Here is a 16,616-nt window from a genome sequence, read left to right as displayed (position 1 = left end):
GCAACCATATTCCCTGCTTGTTAAAATGTTTTTCACTCTTTGCTGTAAAGCTGGTATTATTTCTCCCATGAATTCTTCCTGAAAGAGCTAGTTTCTTCGTGTTTATTCCTGTAGGCCTTTTTGCAAATGTACCATCATTGTGTTGCAACTAGTATCCCATCAGTTGCAAAAATATGTTTCCCTGGATAATGTCCTTGAGTGTGGACAATGTCCCTCTCCACTCTACACAGGGTCTGGTGTGCAGAGGTATGCAGTGTGGTTTTGTTGAATGAATGAATACGTGAGCGAACAGTTTGATATATAATTGGACATCATTTCGTTTCGCATTTAACAAAGTCAACAACCTGTCAGTCTGTGAGGGATTACACAGAATAAATTTTGGCCTAATTTGCAAGCATTTTATTTAAATTCTGATCCTATTATTGATTCACTTAGTCCTCAATCTATAAACATAGGTCACTTTGATAACTCAGTTTTGAAAAACACCTTTGAGAGTATAAAGCTGGATAAAAAAAAATCATTCTGTTCTTCCTAGAATACTGTTATTTTTAAGGAAAGTTGAACAGACTTGACTTTAGATAAAACCTTTTTTTCTCATGTTTGTTTTGTCTCCTGTGCTTTCTTCTCTGTTTTGCACAGTAGCAATAACTATTTATTGAATAAATATCCTATAATAATGTTCTTGAGCTGCTGTGTTTATTTCTTCCCATGATCTATGAGCTGCAGAGGTTATGTGATCACAGAACGATCTCAGAACCACTCTTGACCGGAAAAGAGAGCTGACCATCACATCACTTGTTTTGCTATATTCAAATAGTTGTCACTTGACAGGCTCCATATATGGGAGCATGGAGGAAAAAGACAAGAGAGAATAAGAAAAAAGACAAAAAGCGTTGATGAATTTTTTTTTAGGGTTTGAAGGTATGATTCTTAAACACAGATGAAAAATATTCATGAGAAGAGAGGACGATTTGTGGATTGTTTTCAATTTTTCCAAATCCCATGTGAACTCTTTCATTTTCCTTTCCCTTTCTTAGCTTATATACCCATATTTCCGCATTTACTCTCTATGAGAAGGGAAATATAACTCTAAAATCTGAGATGTGATGTGATATGCCGTCAATCATATATCCATCAGATAATTCCTACTGTGTTTCTTTCACCTTGGGTTCTTAGAAGCCTGGATTGCATTTTATTCAGTCGTGTACTTCCACTCCTTAAGCCTGGCATTATGCTTAACACACAGAGGATCTTCAACATCAGAATAACCAAGTAATCAACATATGCATACCTACATGTATGCATATGTGTGTTTGGGGGTGTGTTTGTACGCACACAGTATATATATATAAATAAACTGATTTTACATGATGGCTTTTAGTAACTAAAATTTGCACAATGACTTTTAGAAACTATAGACACCCACAAATACACACAAGTATGTGTATGTGTATGCACACACACAAAAGCACGCTATGTATAAAAAACTAATTGTACATGATGTTGTCAGTGTTCAGGACACACTACCCCAATATGACATGTTGGCACATTGACTGTTTTAAGCTGAAGGACTTTGGGAAAGGGCAGGTCTGGGAAGGACTTTCTGACCTTCCCCTGAAGCAGGTTACAAGGCCCGCATATGAGAGGTGCCCTCCCTCTACCCACAGGAAAGGAGCATCCTTTTCTCCAGGGACAGGGTGCAGACTCTGAATGGACAGACCTTGCTAAGTGTCCCCCAGTTGACTACCCTCAGCTCACGTTCCTTTTGGTCCTATCACTGTTTCCAGGACTCTCCACCATTCAAACCTGGTATGAAAACACTGGGTCCAACTGTGTCTCTGAGTCTTCATGTCCTTATGAAGATTCCTATGTCATATAAAACTTATATTAAATAAAACTGTATGCTTTTCTCTTGTCAGTCTGTCTTTTGTTACAGAGACTCAGCTGAGAACCTAACGTGGGTAGAGGAAAGATACTTTTCCTCTCCTACAATGTCCGTTAGTAACGAGAACAAACTTCATAATGGTTTTTAGAGACTGGGAGCTCTTTACCACCCTTCTTAGCTCTCCTAACACCTCAGAGGAAGGGGTTTGGCCTCTTTTCTTTATGTGAGAATAGCTCTTACTCATGAAGGAAACATGGTTCTCAAAACTAGCCTTCTTGCATGATCACACACTATCTTATCTTGCAAAACAAAAACCAGGCGCACTTAAACATTATGGAAATTATGTAGCTGCTGATGAAAGTCACTGAACCTATATCTTCCATTTCCTTCTTCTGGTTTGTTCTCTAATTTACAACCAAAACTCCCCTATAAATTGAGCAAACTCTTGCTAATGGAAAAATCAGGGAATGAGAAGTTTTTAAAAAATATTTTAATGTTTTTGTTAAAGTATCCAATATAATAGGGAGAAATGATTCCCAGGATGTAAAAACTCAAGGCAAGATGATTTCTTCTTTTTTCCCTGATTTTGAACAAAGTACTATGCAAAGCCTTGATTTAAAAACAAACCATCGAGTAGTTCTCATTTTCTTTTTCTATGTTGATGTAAAATTCCCCAAGTGTTGCCAAAAAATAAAAAATAAAAAAAAGTGCTGTTCAACCAGCCAGACTCAGTTTCTCTGTTCCTGAAAAGAGAGTTGATTGGCCTTCCTGAAGTGTTTTGAGACGTAATTAGTTTATACTTGAAAAGCACTTTCAATGTGAAAGGTCCCATTCAAGTGTCAAGTATTATTAATCAGTGAATGCCAGATTCAGCAGTTTTCTTTTACTTTATAAACTCTTAGTTACTCTTTAAACAAAATGCTAAATTACATGGCCTTATTTTCTTTCTTTAGAAATCTCTTTTGTACACATTTTCCAACCTGCTTTTAAAATATGTGCGATGTACCATTCTTTTCTCTCTTTTTTTGCAAAGAATGCCACCTAAAAGTTCTTGAAAATATTTCCCTAAGTATGTTTTTCTCTCATTTACACCACTTCCCAGGCTGAGTTCTTTGCAGCATAAACTGATGGCATCAATAATATAGCCAAATGGTGAATCAAATTGTGACCCTTTGAATTGTTACTCTATTACTAATAGATTTGCAGGAGGAATACATTATTTGTAAACATATTTTATGATATAATAACTATTGTAATTCAGTGTAAAGTGTCAAGATTTATACAGACGCCTCTTTCAATGCAAGGGAAAATGTGAAGATCATGCTTTTGGCTCCACCATGAAGCTGAGATAAGTAACTGCAGGCTTTAGAATTGATGTCTCAAATGGTATGAATCCAATCAGAAAGAATGGCTGAATTTATAATTCTTCTCTCCCCACTATATATGGAGTGAACTCTTTATAACAATATAAAAAGCACATCAATATAAGCATGTGTCTCTTCAAAAGGTGTACTATTTGGAAGTTAATTAGTCTTTAGATTTTTATTTCAAAAGCAAACATACGAAAAGAGATTATTATTTTTTGTATATGTTCTAGTATACAGTATATAGTATAGTATATAGTTAAATAAGCTATAGTATAGTAGAGTATATAGTTAAATAAGCTATAGTATAGTATAGTATAGTATAGTATATAGTTAAATAAGCTATAGTATAGTATAGTATAGTATAGTATATAGTTAAATAAGCTATAGTATAGTATATAGTTAAATAAGCTATAGTATAGTATAGTATAGTATAGTATATAGTTAAATAAGCTATAGTATAGTATAGTATAGTCTAGTATATAGTTAAATAAGCTATAGTATAGTATAGTCTAGTCTAGTCTAGTATATAGTTAAATAAGCTATAGTATAGTATAGTATATAGTTAAATAAGCCATAGTATAGTATAGTATAGTATATACTTAAATAAGCTATAGTATAGTATAGTATAGTATATAGTTAAATAAGCTATAGTATAGTACAGTATAGTATATAGTTAAATAAGCTATAGTATAGTATAGTATAGTATATAGTTAAATAAGCTATAGTATAGTATAGTATAGTATATAGTTAAATAAGCTATAGTATAGTATAGTATAGTATATAGTTAAATAAGCTATAGTATAGTATAGTATAGTATATAGTTAAATAAGCTATAGTATAGTATAGTATAGTATAGTATAGTATAGTATAGTATATAGTTAAATAAGCTAGCTATCTGACTAGCTATCCGACTGGTCTTTGAGTTCTGGTTCTTGTCCTTACTAGCTCTGAGACTTTTAGCAAGATGTGTGACACCTGCCTCAGCCATAAACGGGACTTTGTGTAAAGTTAAATAAGTGGATGTATGTAAAGTCTAAGTATAGTGGCTGGCCCAGTGACGTGCAGAGGTCAAGTGAATGCAAATTGGTGTTTGATGCTATTCTTTCTATGATTTGTATTTTTCTGCATCTATCAGTATGTGACTCATAAAAGACACTCAGTAAATATTGTTGAATTTAAGTGAGAGAACCAAGGAGGGTTAATTATTCATCAGAGCAAGCAGTGATCACCAACACGATCATCGTCATTATCACCTTCAAACATTCAACATGGACAAAATATGTTAGCTAAATAAATAACAAGATGCATTGTTTACATCCATAGTACTTGCAATCAATATGCGTGTTGTTTCCATATAGCTCCAGTTAATACGTAATTCAGCCCTGTAAATTTGCATACTAGCAATGTGTTATGTGGCAAGGGCAGAATTGTAAATATTTTTATAATTATAGTTACAACAGAACCTGCATCTTAATGTTTCCTGGGCTCTGCCAATTTCAAAAATATATGTTGGCCCATTATGCTGAGCAACTTCAGAAATAGCATGTGAGATAGAGGGTTTTGACAGTATTGATAACTCAGTTACTAATACACGTGATGGTGAGACAGGTGTTTCTAAGATTAATGAATTAATTTATATTTTGTAAGTCAAATAATTCATGTTTAAAAAAAGAAGCATAAAAATTCCATATCTTATGTCCAAATAACCACTTCCAGACTGTCCTTTCCGTTCTGAAGCAGCACAAAATTCTGATGTGGGGATCAGAAAACATGGTGCCAGTGATTTTTACCACTTAGCATATTCAGTTCAACTGAGATCAACTAGTTCTATTGCATTTGAGCTCAACATGTATCTCCATGAATTGTTCCTGGAACTATAAAAATATGGATAAATAATATTTAGGTTTTTTCCCCCTTTTTCTTCATATACACCTAACAGCTTATGTAGCATATGCTGGACAAATGAGAGCTGAAGTGTACTAATGGTTGAATAAAAAAACTGACAGATAATTCTGTTTTGCAAAATTATTAGTGAGAGTATTGATTTAATGTTACTGAGAGACATAAAGACATGTTTTTCTTTTTAATTTCAGAATGCGTGTATTTAGCCAGAGAAAAGGGAGCTATCTACAGACTGACTTGCCTGTTTACTTTGCCCTCTTTTTAATGCGTGCTTTATGAAACCCTGGTGCTAGCACTGCATCTGTCCTTCTGACAACTTGTCCCATCATGCCAGACTCTAAAAATAAAATGCAAAGAGCTTCTTACCCAGACAGTAGGAATTTACTTTTCCCATTATAAGTAGTGCTTTTAGTACAGGATTGATTTTTTTTAAAATTAATTAATTAATTAATTAATCTCTGGCTGCACTGGGTATTCGTTGCTGCACGCGGGCTTTCTCTAGTTGCAGCGAGCGGGGGCTACTCTTCGTTGCGGTGGCTTCTCTTGTTGCGGAGCACGGGCTCCAGGTGTGCAGGCTTCAGTAGTTGTGGCTCGCGGGCTCTAGAGCGCAGGCTCAGTAGTTGTGGCTCACGGGCTTAGTTGCTCTGCAGCATGTGGGATCTTCTCGGACCAGGGCTCAAACCCATGTCCCCTGCATTGGCAGGCGGATTCTTAACTACTGCGCCACCAGGGAAGTCCAGGAATGGTTTTTGTTTGTTGGATCCCTTCTCCCTAAAGATGAAACTGAGTGAGCTGCGGTGTGGGACTGTTATACCGTGGGTGCAAAGCTGAGGATCAGCTGGAAGGATAAGGCAAGGACGTTTTTCACTCAACACCTCTCCCTCCGTACACCCAGATTTTGTTACCAAATCTCGACCTCTCCTTTACAGTCTGTCCTTCCTCTGACCCCTCTTTCCCATTCCCCGTGCTGACATCTTACCCTAGGGAATCCTTATATAATAACTGAATTATTCAATAGCCTCTGGATTGGTATCCTTATTTTCAGTTTTCACAAGGCAAGCCGTGCTCCTTATGCTGACAAAGAAATTCTCCAAAATACACCATCGTATGTGTCAATTCCTTCTTAGATGCTTTTAGGTGGCTCACTATGGCCTACTTGCAGGATGGCAAATAGGTTCCATATAAACGGCCAACTTCAGTCTGCAGTCAGGCTTACCTGGAGCGCTGTGTGGAAGTCAGTTGTTTCCAGAATGACCTGGCAAGAGTGCAGTGATTGATTAGTGATGTCTGCCCCAGGGGTAGCAATGGGGACCTGCAGCCCGTCTGCAGTGGATCTTAGGCCAGTCCCAACAGAGGAGAACCTATCCTCTCAATATTCTCAAATAGTACACGAACATGTGTGGATGTGTCTAATCAGAGAAAATAGTTTATGATTTGAAGGAATGATATGCATGACTCAGGCAAATGGACAAAAACACTATTTTCTCAGCTGTGTCAATTACTAGATTTGTGTGTGACTTCCTGCATTATTTAGTATAAGCTTAACATTCCTGTGACTGAGTTTCCTATCATCAAAATGAGGACATCAGGGTTGTCAAAAAACTGTGTAGGTACGTGTAAATCATTTAGAGAAACAGCTGACACATAGCAAGCTCTTTAAAAATGTATGCTACTACTGTCGTCATTGTCTATCTTTACATCACCTTCAGAGGTCTTGGCTCTCCACCACTTGGAGAAGAAAATCAAGAAAATCAAGAAAATATTTCCCACCACCATGTAGATAAGAGCAGGTGTTTACATACACAGATATGCATATATGTGTGTACATAAATATATAAAGTAAATGATATATGTGTATAAATGTATTATAAATGTGTATATGTGTATACATATCCATAGCGAGAAATTGCTCTTCACCAGCGAAAACAACTGTCAATTATTCCACTTCCTGCCAGTTACTAATTAACTGAAAACAATTAAGTAATTAAAAATAAAGCATCAATATTTGTTTGTGGGAGAAGGAAGGAATAGCTTGTCTAATGGAAGAGTAATTACAATATTATTTCTAGGTAACATATCAGGCACCATCCCACCTCAAGGCATGTGCATTTGCTGTGCCCTTTGCTTGAGGTGCTCTTCCCTACGTATGTTCCTGTTGACCTTTCCTCCTTCCAGGCTGCCTAGTTATCTTCTTCTCAGTGAGGCCCTGCCTGCCACTCAGCTTCTGAACACAGTGCCCCGGCCTTCCCTTCCCTGTTCCCTCCTGTATTTGGTCCTCTACTGTACTAGTCACCTGCTATTATACCATGTAGTTTACTATATATTGTGTTTTTTTATTGAAGTATGGTTCATATACAGTAATACGATATAAGTTACAGGTATACACTATAGTGATTCACAATTTTTAAACTAGTTTGTTGTATTTTTTTAGAGTTCACATATAAATTATATCATACAGTATTTGTCTTTCTCTGTCTGACTTATTTCACTTAGCATAGTGCCCTCCAAGTCCATCCATGTTGCTGAAAATGGCAAAATTTCATTTCTTATGGCTGAGTAGCATTCCATTGTATATGTGTGTACATATACACACACACGCCATAGATATATCTTCTTTATCCATTCATCTGTTGATGGACACAGGTTGCTTCCATGTCTTGGCAATTGTAAATAATGCTGTTATGAACCTAGGGGTGCATGTATTGTTTCAAATTAGTGTTTGTATCAAAATTGTTACAAATTTTTTTGGATATATACCCAGGAATGGATGGGTCATATGGTAGTTCTATTTTCAGTTTTTGGAGAAGCCTGCATACTGTTTTCCACAGTGGCTGCACCAATTCACATTCCCACCAACAGTGCACAAGGGCTCCCTTTTCTCCACATCCTCGCCAACATTTATTTGTGTTCTTTTTGATGATAGCCATTCTGACAGGTGTGAGGTGGCATCTCATTGTGGTTTTGATTTGCATTTCCCTCATGATTAGTGATGTGGAGCATCTTTTCATGTGCCTGTTGGCCATCTGCATTTCCTCTTTGGAAAAATGTCTATTCACTTTTTCTGCCCACTTTTTAAAATTTATTTTTCATTGAAGTATAGTTGAATTACAATGTTGTGTTAATTTCTGCTGTACAGCACAGGGACTCAGTTATACATATATATACATTCTTTTTCATATTCTTTTCCATTGTGGTTTATCACAGGATATTGAATATAGTTCCCTGTGCTATACAGTAGGACCTTGTTGTTTATCCATCCTATATATAATAGTTTGCATCTGCTAATCCCAAACTCCCACTCCTACCCTCTCCCATCCTCCTCCCCCATGGCAACCACCAGTCTGTTCTCTATGTCCCTGATTTTGTTTCTGTTTCATAGATAGGTTCATTTGAGTCATATTTTAGATTCTACATATAAGTCATGTCATATGGTATTTGTCTTTCTGACTTACTTCACTTATTATGATAATCTCTAGTTACATCCAATTTTTAAAAATCTGGCTGTTTTATTTATTTTCTCTCCCCACACTAGAATGTAAAATCCATGACAACGGAGAATATTCTTTTGTTTACTACTGTATGAACCTTGACTTACACAGTAAAAGACTGGCTTACACATAGTAGAAGCTTAAGAATTATATGAAAAATGAAAGAATGATTCTTTTAGTTGAAATAGATAGACATCTCTAGTTATTCAAATAAAGGGATCACTTATGACTATCCTACTTTATCTATAGGGCTCTTGATAGAGTTGAGAAATGGAGGAGGATTTTATAAATAGGGCTTTTCCTTTGTGCAGGGTATTTTGAAATGAATGTACAGCTATTTTAGGAAAACTGAAAATACTGTCAATTAATAATAATTATAACAATAAATTATTGCTATACACAAGTACATCTTTTTGTATTTAGTGAATGTTTGGAATTTTTTTGAGGAAATAGTAAAATCTAAATTCTATCCCAGAAATTCACACGAGGGCTCCTGAAACTCATTCTGAGGCAGTGAGGAAGGAAGTTGAGGTAGACACAGCCTCTACACTGCACCTGGTATGAGGGCCACAAGGGGAAAAGGTAAAACACTCTTGTCCCTTTTACATCAGTAAAAAGCCCTTTTCTCCAGACATCTTTGGATGCATGATTCTTATTCATGGAAACCGTCAGTTTCCTTAAGTCCACCCTGTAACATGATAGATGAGTGACAGACAGTGGGCCATTATCTTGACAAGGTAGATCTTAGCAAGTAAAAGTCAAGTTAAATGGAAATCTAAAGTCAGGAAGTCAGAATATTATTATTTTCTGTTTGATGTTACTTCCACCTATTGTGAATCTGAATTCACACTTTTATTTTAACCATTAAGACTGTCCTTTCCTGGCTCACCTTTTGCCAGATTATCCAAATGAATATTGGGGAAAAGGCCAATCATTTAACTGCTGATTTAATGGTAATATATGAGGTTTTAATACTATAGACTTAACATTAAGGGGATTTTATTTCAATGTTTTGACATTAAAAGCCATCATTATAGCTGTTGAATATATTGTTTTTGTTCCTCCCCAAGTAATCCTTTCTATAATGTATGTTACCAATATTAATTAAACAGGGACCATAAAAAGTCCTTAAGTCATTTTTAGAAAATGTCTTCAAAGTGGTTTTATAAAACTACTTAATATATATGCTTGTAATCTGAAGAAAATACCTCAGCTGCTATAGAATGTAACGGAAGAATACAGAATAAATGATGCTACGCACTGTGAGTTATCATGGTTAGAAGCAGATTTGGACACTGCATCTTGCACACGGGAGGTTTAATAGGAAATGTTATAGGAAACTGCATTAATAAGGGGTAAGGGAAGGAGGCTGGGCAGAGAATGAAGTTGAAATCTGATGAAGCTGAAGCAGAGATTTCAACTGATTCTGAAATCAGAGAGCAGCTCTGAAGTGTGACTGTTCTTCAGAGCTGTCCCATGGAGGAAGGGGAGCCAAGCCTTTGTATTCTTTCAACGCTAGTTTGCAGGCTGCCCCCCAGGGCAGTGGTGGTGTGGATGGGGGTGTGTAACGTTACACACGACGGCCTCCTTCAGCCAAGGGCACTGCCTAGAGAGGGAATTAGCTAAGAAACGAGTTTCAGTCCAAGGTTGGATGTGGGAGGCCTACCCTGGAATCCACTGCAGCCCACCTAGTGCTCCCACCAGAGAGTTCACCCACCTGCAAACACCTTGCCCACATGTAGGCTGGTCCATCCTCCAGGAGAAGCTTAGAAGAGGAAGGTTAGTGGTGCTAACCAAGCCCCACTATGCTTCTGGCCTAGAGGCCATAACTTAGCCCTTGACACCACCTCCTTAACTACCTGTTCTGGACTCCCCTCACCCTTGGTTAACACCTCTGCTAGACCCTGTGAGAGGTCTGAGGCCTGGTCAAGGTGCCCTTCTTAGTCTATGATGACTGGTGTACTTTTCCATTCATTGTCATGATTGGACAGAGGAGCATGAAGAAAAGCTCTTGTGAGTCATCAGGGTGTCCAATGCGTTTTTCCTGCCTCTGATGATCAGAGGCAATTATCTGAAGGCCAGGTACTCCTTTCCTTGGCTGCTGGTTTCTTACCCCAAGAAGTACCAAGTGACTGGAGAGCAGCAACAGCTTCGGGTGTCAGTAGAGGTTCATGTATGCTCCGGTGGGAACTTCTTCTTCTGAGAACCAGGACTTCTAGACCTGCAAAGACTAGAGGTGCAGGAATAAAGAATCACACATTCCTCAGTGGATCACTCCTAGTTTCACCTTGTTTTCCAGATGCATGCGCTCTAATTATTTTAATAATCTGTACAGAACCCACTGTGTATCATCTCCAAGGTGGTGCCCCTCACATTTGTCTCTAAGAGGTTGTTCCATTGCTCTCCTAGGCTAGTTGCTTCTAGATGGTGCGGTCGGTAACAGGCTAGGTGGGCCACGTGGTCATGCACTCATTGCCATTCTCCTTCTGTTCAAGGTGGATCTCTAGCACCAACGGGGTGCTATGTGGGATAATGTGTCGACAGACTAAATACTTAGTGTGGCTGCTCTGCAAACCCTTGGATAGATGTGCTGGTTGAGCTGTGAAAGGCAAGAAAGGCAAACTCATTTTTGGATTGATTCCAGTCAAAATGAACTGCTGCGCCTTTCAGGGTGGATGGATTCCAATCTAATAAACTTACTCCTGAATCCTTGCTGCTGGTAGGTTGGACATTTGGCAGTGACAGGAGCTAGTTCAACATGAGCGAAAGGAAGTTCAGGCAGTTAATAAGCTCATGCATAGACTCCATTCCTGCACCATAGCTACTCCATTAATCATTATGCCAATGCTGGGATCACCAAACTTGGTGACTGACATCAACTGGTCAGGTCTTTTGATCTACTTGTATGGTAGCTGTGCCATAGTGGATGCTTTCCGATGGGCATTGATGTGCTATACAAATATATTCATATTTTCTTCCACTCATTGGTCCATCCAGATGTCTCCTATCTAGAGCTGTCTGTCCCAATGCATACACCTGATTAAAGATCACATATTATGATCTTTAATATGAGGACACATTTATCTACTCTACAAAAATTATTTTGACATATTTATAAAAATAAGCTAATTAATTTACTCTCAATCAAATTAAAAGATACTGAAAATGTTATCAAATACATTATGTAGGCTCTATGGATGATCTTTACTAAACAGAACATCATCAAATATGGAAAATGCTGTCATGTGGAAAAGGAATTGGATGGACACTGGGTGGGCACTAGGCATAGAACCAGGACCAATGTCCAGGGAGACAGATTTTATTTCAATACAGGGAACAATCTTGCAGCTGAGTTGTATGGGATGGGGTTGGTATAGGGGAGGTAAGTCATCCTGATATTGTAAGTCTTTTAGCAAAACTCTGACAAGCTCTTTGAGTACATAGTTGTTGTGCAAGCTGCAGGATCCTATTTTGGGTAAGAGATATTTGAGGATACATCCAACACTGAGATTATAGAAATCTAATAATTCTCCACAGGCAACGATAATATTCAGATACACATTCATTTATATGTTCATTCGTTCAAAAACTATGTATTGAGCATTTACAGCATGTTAGGGATGACATATTTTCTTGGCTTTGTTTCCTTGGACGATCAGGATAGAAAAGTAGCCACTGTTTTGGAAATACATCCTATTTTCAAGTACCAAAAAGAATTTGGACCTGCAGTGTTAAAATTGTACAAATGTTTGCATTCAAGCATACATACAAATGTAATGTTTTTAAATAAGTATTTCCATTTCTTTACATGAGATAAAAGGGTGGATATTTGATAACAAAATAAATTTGTTTAAAGTTTAGGTATTAGAGAAAACTGATGAATGAAAAATGTTCTTATTTTAACTTGATGAGTTCTGCTCATGACAAGGTATAAAGGGGGCATGTCTCGGTGTACAGAGAGTACAGTTTCTAGCGTTTACTTGCAGCCTCGTCCTTAGCAGTTGTATGACATAATGCTGCTATTTTGGTATTCTTCATGGAATTGCAACAGACAAATCCACTTTTGAATTCTTGCAAGCAATTCCCAATGAAGCCCTCGACAAAAAACCAGTAGTTCTTAAAACCTCCATTATCAAAAAGTCTGTCTATCTGTATCTATCTATCTATCTATCTATCTATTTGATTGACAGATATAAACATTTATGATCCCTGTTTAATACAATGTCCAAGTTTCTTTCCTGAAACTACTTTTGAAGTTTTCACTAAGGAATGGGAAACATTAATTTGAAAGCTTACCTCATAATATTGTAGAAAGAAAATATTATTTAGAAAAAGAATATAGCCTAGATTTTTAATTTAATCAGAATTGTCTATTTTACAAAAGGTTAAAAATCAATTAATTTCAGTAAAATACTCATGCTTTTGTTTTAATATAGTGAGCTCAGATGTTAGAACCAGAGACACTTATTGAGTTCCTAGATCTGTCACATATTAGCTGAGTGACTTTTTGTAATTTCCCTTACCTTTCTGAGCTTTGGTTACCTTATCTTTAAAATGAGAATAATTCTTACTAAAAGTGTCGATAAAACAAAGGTTTTGTTAGGATTAAATTAGATAATAAATGTAAAATGTGCTGTACAGTGTGCCTGACACATAAAGAGCAGTTAACAAACAGGATTATTGATAGTATAATACAGCATTATTACGAAAACTTTAATCATTAACTGCTTAGTAATGCTCTAAAAGAGTTCTTTGTTTTGATCATAATACTGTGAAGTTTAGCCTGAATCAAATATCACCAACAGATTTGATTTGGGAGAATTCCTCTTCTCTATCTTGGGAAGTAGACTGTTGAATTAAATGCAATTCTTTCTGTGGTTTACTAAGAAACTAGAAACATCATGATAAGAGATTAACTAATGAATGAGATCCCATTCTGTGTATGCTTATGTTGATTCTATTTTGCCTGTGTAAATGAAACTTTATATTAGGAAAATTCTTAACATTTCAGAAAACATCTTCATCTGTTTTGATCACCACAATAACCCTTGAAATACTATAAATTTCTGATTCCACAGTTTTGTTAAGATGACACTCAAGATACTTAAAAGTCTTTCCTGGTTATTCAGATGGTGAATAATGCAAGTGGGGTTTGAACACAGATTGTTTTGTCCTCTTCGTTCTTTTCGCTACCGCCAAAATATCTCTTAGACCGTCTCTAAAGGGGATCTCAAAGATATATTAACTAGAGGTGAAATCACAGATCTCAACTGGTGTGGTTACAAATAATTTAGGGTACCAGAATTGTTGATGTAATTCATAAACTTATCAGACGTAATTAACATGAGCTCTCCTTTACTTTGATTTTTTTTTTTTGATACATGATAGATATAATCAGACCTGAGATGTTCAGACAGAATCATATAATAAATAGGGAAAAATGAAGAGTGGCTACTGAATAGAATTAGACAGTGATATGTAGTGATGATTTTATAAAAGATATAAAGGAGTTAAAGATATGTTGCATGTGGATTTGCATTGTCCCTGGTTACTGTCTCTTTCTCTCTCTGATCAGTCCTCACCAATACTTCAGTATATCTGTTCATTTGCAATAATAGCTCTCTCTTTTATAAGAAACAATGTTATTATATGGTTGTGAGTGTGTGTGTGTGTATCCAGTTAAATTAGATCCTCAAAGACTTCCAGAGGATAAGGGGGCAGAAATGCACGAGACCTGAAATCTTGCAAGACTTAGATTTGTTTGGATGTTATAAAGATGGCCCAGCACAAGTTTTGGGAAGAGTAAGTTCTCAATAAAATGTGTTGAGCAGAGTAATGAGTGGCTACTATCAACCCTCAAGGTGGTCAGACAGGTTCAGAGGCAAGGATGGCTGACCCACTGACTTTTTTTAATGTTCCCATTAAAAGTTTGAGAGGCTTATATGCAGTGACTTTAAGATCCATTGTGTCTTACAATAAGGAAGAAAATAATTTAAATTCTCGTAAACTAGTGGTGTTTGGAATCTTTTCATTTTTCTTTCGATAATTACTTTAAGATAAATATACTTGCAGAGCACAAAATTAAATACCTTCCTTCCTCTGATCATTAAATGATTAATGTAATTACATTAATTAAAGCTTTATTATCAGACGTTCTGCAGACTCATCTTTTCTTGTGTCTAAATTGCTGCTTTGGGCTGCACTTGATTCCGCTACCTTTGCTACCTCCTCGTGGGATCAGGAAATTTGACAACTGCTAAATCCAGTGATGGTTTTTGCAACTTCATCTTTTTTGGCTCACCAGTTTCATTTGATGGAGAGGACCACTGCCTCCTCTTTGAAACAGTTTCTTCATTTGGCTTTCTTGGTTTCTCTCAAACCAAACTGAGCACTATCTCTCAAGGTCTTTTGCTGGTTTCTCTTAATCTCCCCAAGCTTTTATTGTTGGAGCACCTTTGTTCTATTATCTACCTGCACTCACTCTCTTGATAATCTCATAACATTGTATGGCCTTAAATACTCTCAGGACTTCTAGATTTATGTCTACAACTTAGATTCCACACCCCTCTGCCCCAGTCAAGTTCCAAGTCTTATATCCAAACATTTGTTCACCATTTCCGCCATTAGCCATGTCAGTTCATTAAGTCCAGCCAAACACCTGGTCTTCTCCCTAGAGCCTGTTTCTCTCAGGGTCTTCCTACCTCAGTAAAAGATAGACCCAGTTCTGCAAAAGCTTAGACCAATAACTGGGAGTTTCTTGGGCTCTCTTTTCCCCCCACACTCCATGTTACTTCCAATACCTATTCAGCGCAGTTTTATAGTGAGAATATTCCAAGTCTAAGTACTTTTCATCATCTCCGCTGCTCTTGTCCTGATACCAGACACCCCCATTGGATTACAGCAACTAGTCTCTTCCTTCCTATCTACTGTATCATCTATTTCAGCAGCTAGGATGGTCTTGTTAAAAAGTGAGTCAGGTCATGTTAATCTCTACTCTAGTCCCTTCCGTGACTTCCCACCTCAGACTAAAAGCCAACATTCTGCCATAGATTTAATTCTCTACACTAGATCATAATATCCGCTCTGGCCCCCAATTCACTCCTCAAGCTCCATCCCCAAGCTCCCTTACTGCAGGCTGTTCCAGGTGCACTGCCTTCCTTGCTGTTCTTAAACATCCTGGACAAACTCCCACCAGTGGGCTTGCTGTTCCCTTACCTGGAATTCCATCTCCTGGGATACCCAAAGTTCACATCCTTGCTTCCTTCAATATTTGTCCAAATGTTACTCACTCAGCAGGGACTTTCCCATATGCTTTATTTGACATTGTATCTCACCCCACCTCCTGGCATTCCCAACTCCTCTCCCCTGCCTTACTTTTCTCCATGTCTTAATTTTTAATCATCAGCCTCTACACTTGACTTGCTTCTGCTGTCGATTGTCTGAAGGCAGAGATGTTTGTCATTTCAAGTATTCAGTATATGTCTGTTAATTGATATTAGTATACCTCAAAAGGTAATAATGTTTAAAAATATTAAATTCATTTATTTCATATCCACAAATTTGTGTCAGAAAAAATTAACTTATATTCAATATATAATATGTGTATGACCTTCTTTATTTTCTCTTTCTCAGAAAAGAAAAGTGGAACATGGCAAATATCATTCAATGGCTCCTTAAGCATGTTTCACTGGCTTCACTTACATTAATTGTATCTTTTTAAAATTTTCATTGATGATATTTTGTCTTGAGCTATTATGAGAAATCTTTCCTTCAAGTTTAATATTAACTTTATTACCACTTGACTTCATCATTCCAAACATAATTTAGACTTTTCACTGAAATAAATATTGTTCATTTATTCAGCACAAATATTTTAAAGACATAATATGGGTTAAATACTCTTTTTAAAAAGGTGCAAGGCACAAATATTGTGTACGAGAAGATAAACGTCAAATCTAAGGTAGAAATCCGATA

The sequence above is a fragment of the Eubalaena glacialis genome, chromosome 9 (genome assembly GCF_028564815.1).
Source record: "Eubalaena glacialis isolate mEubGla1 chromosome 9, mEubGla1.1.hap2.+ XY, whole genome shotgun sequence".
NCBI lineage: Eukaryota > Metazoa > Chordata > Mammalia > Artiodactyla > Balaenidae > Eubalaena > Eubalaena glacialis.
Note: the sequence above shows the minus strand (reverse complement) of the source record.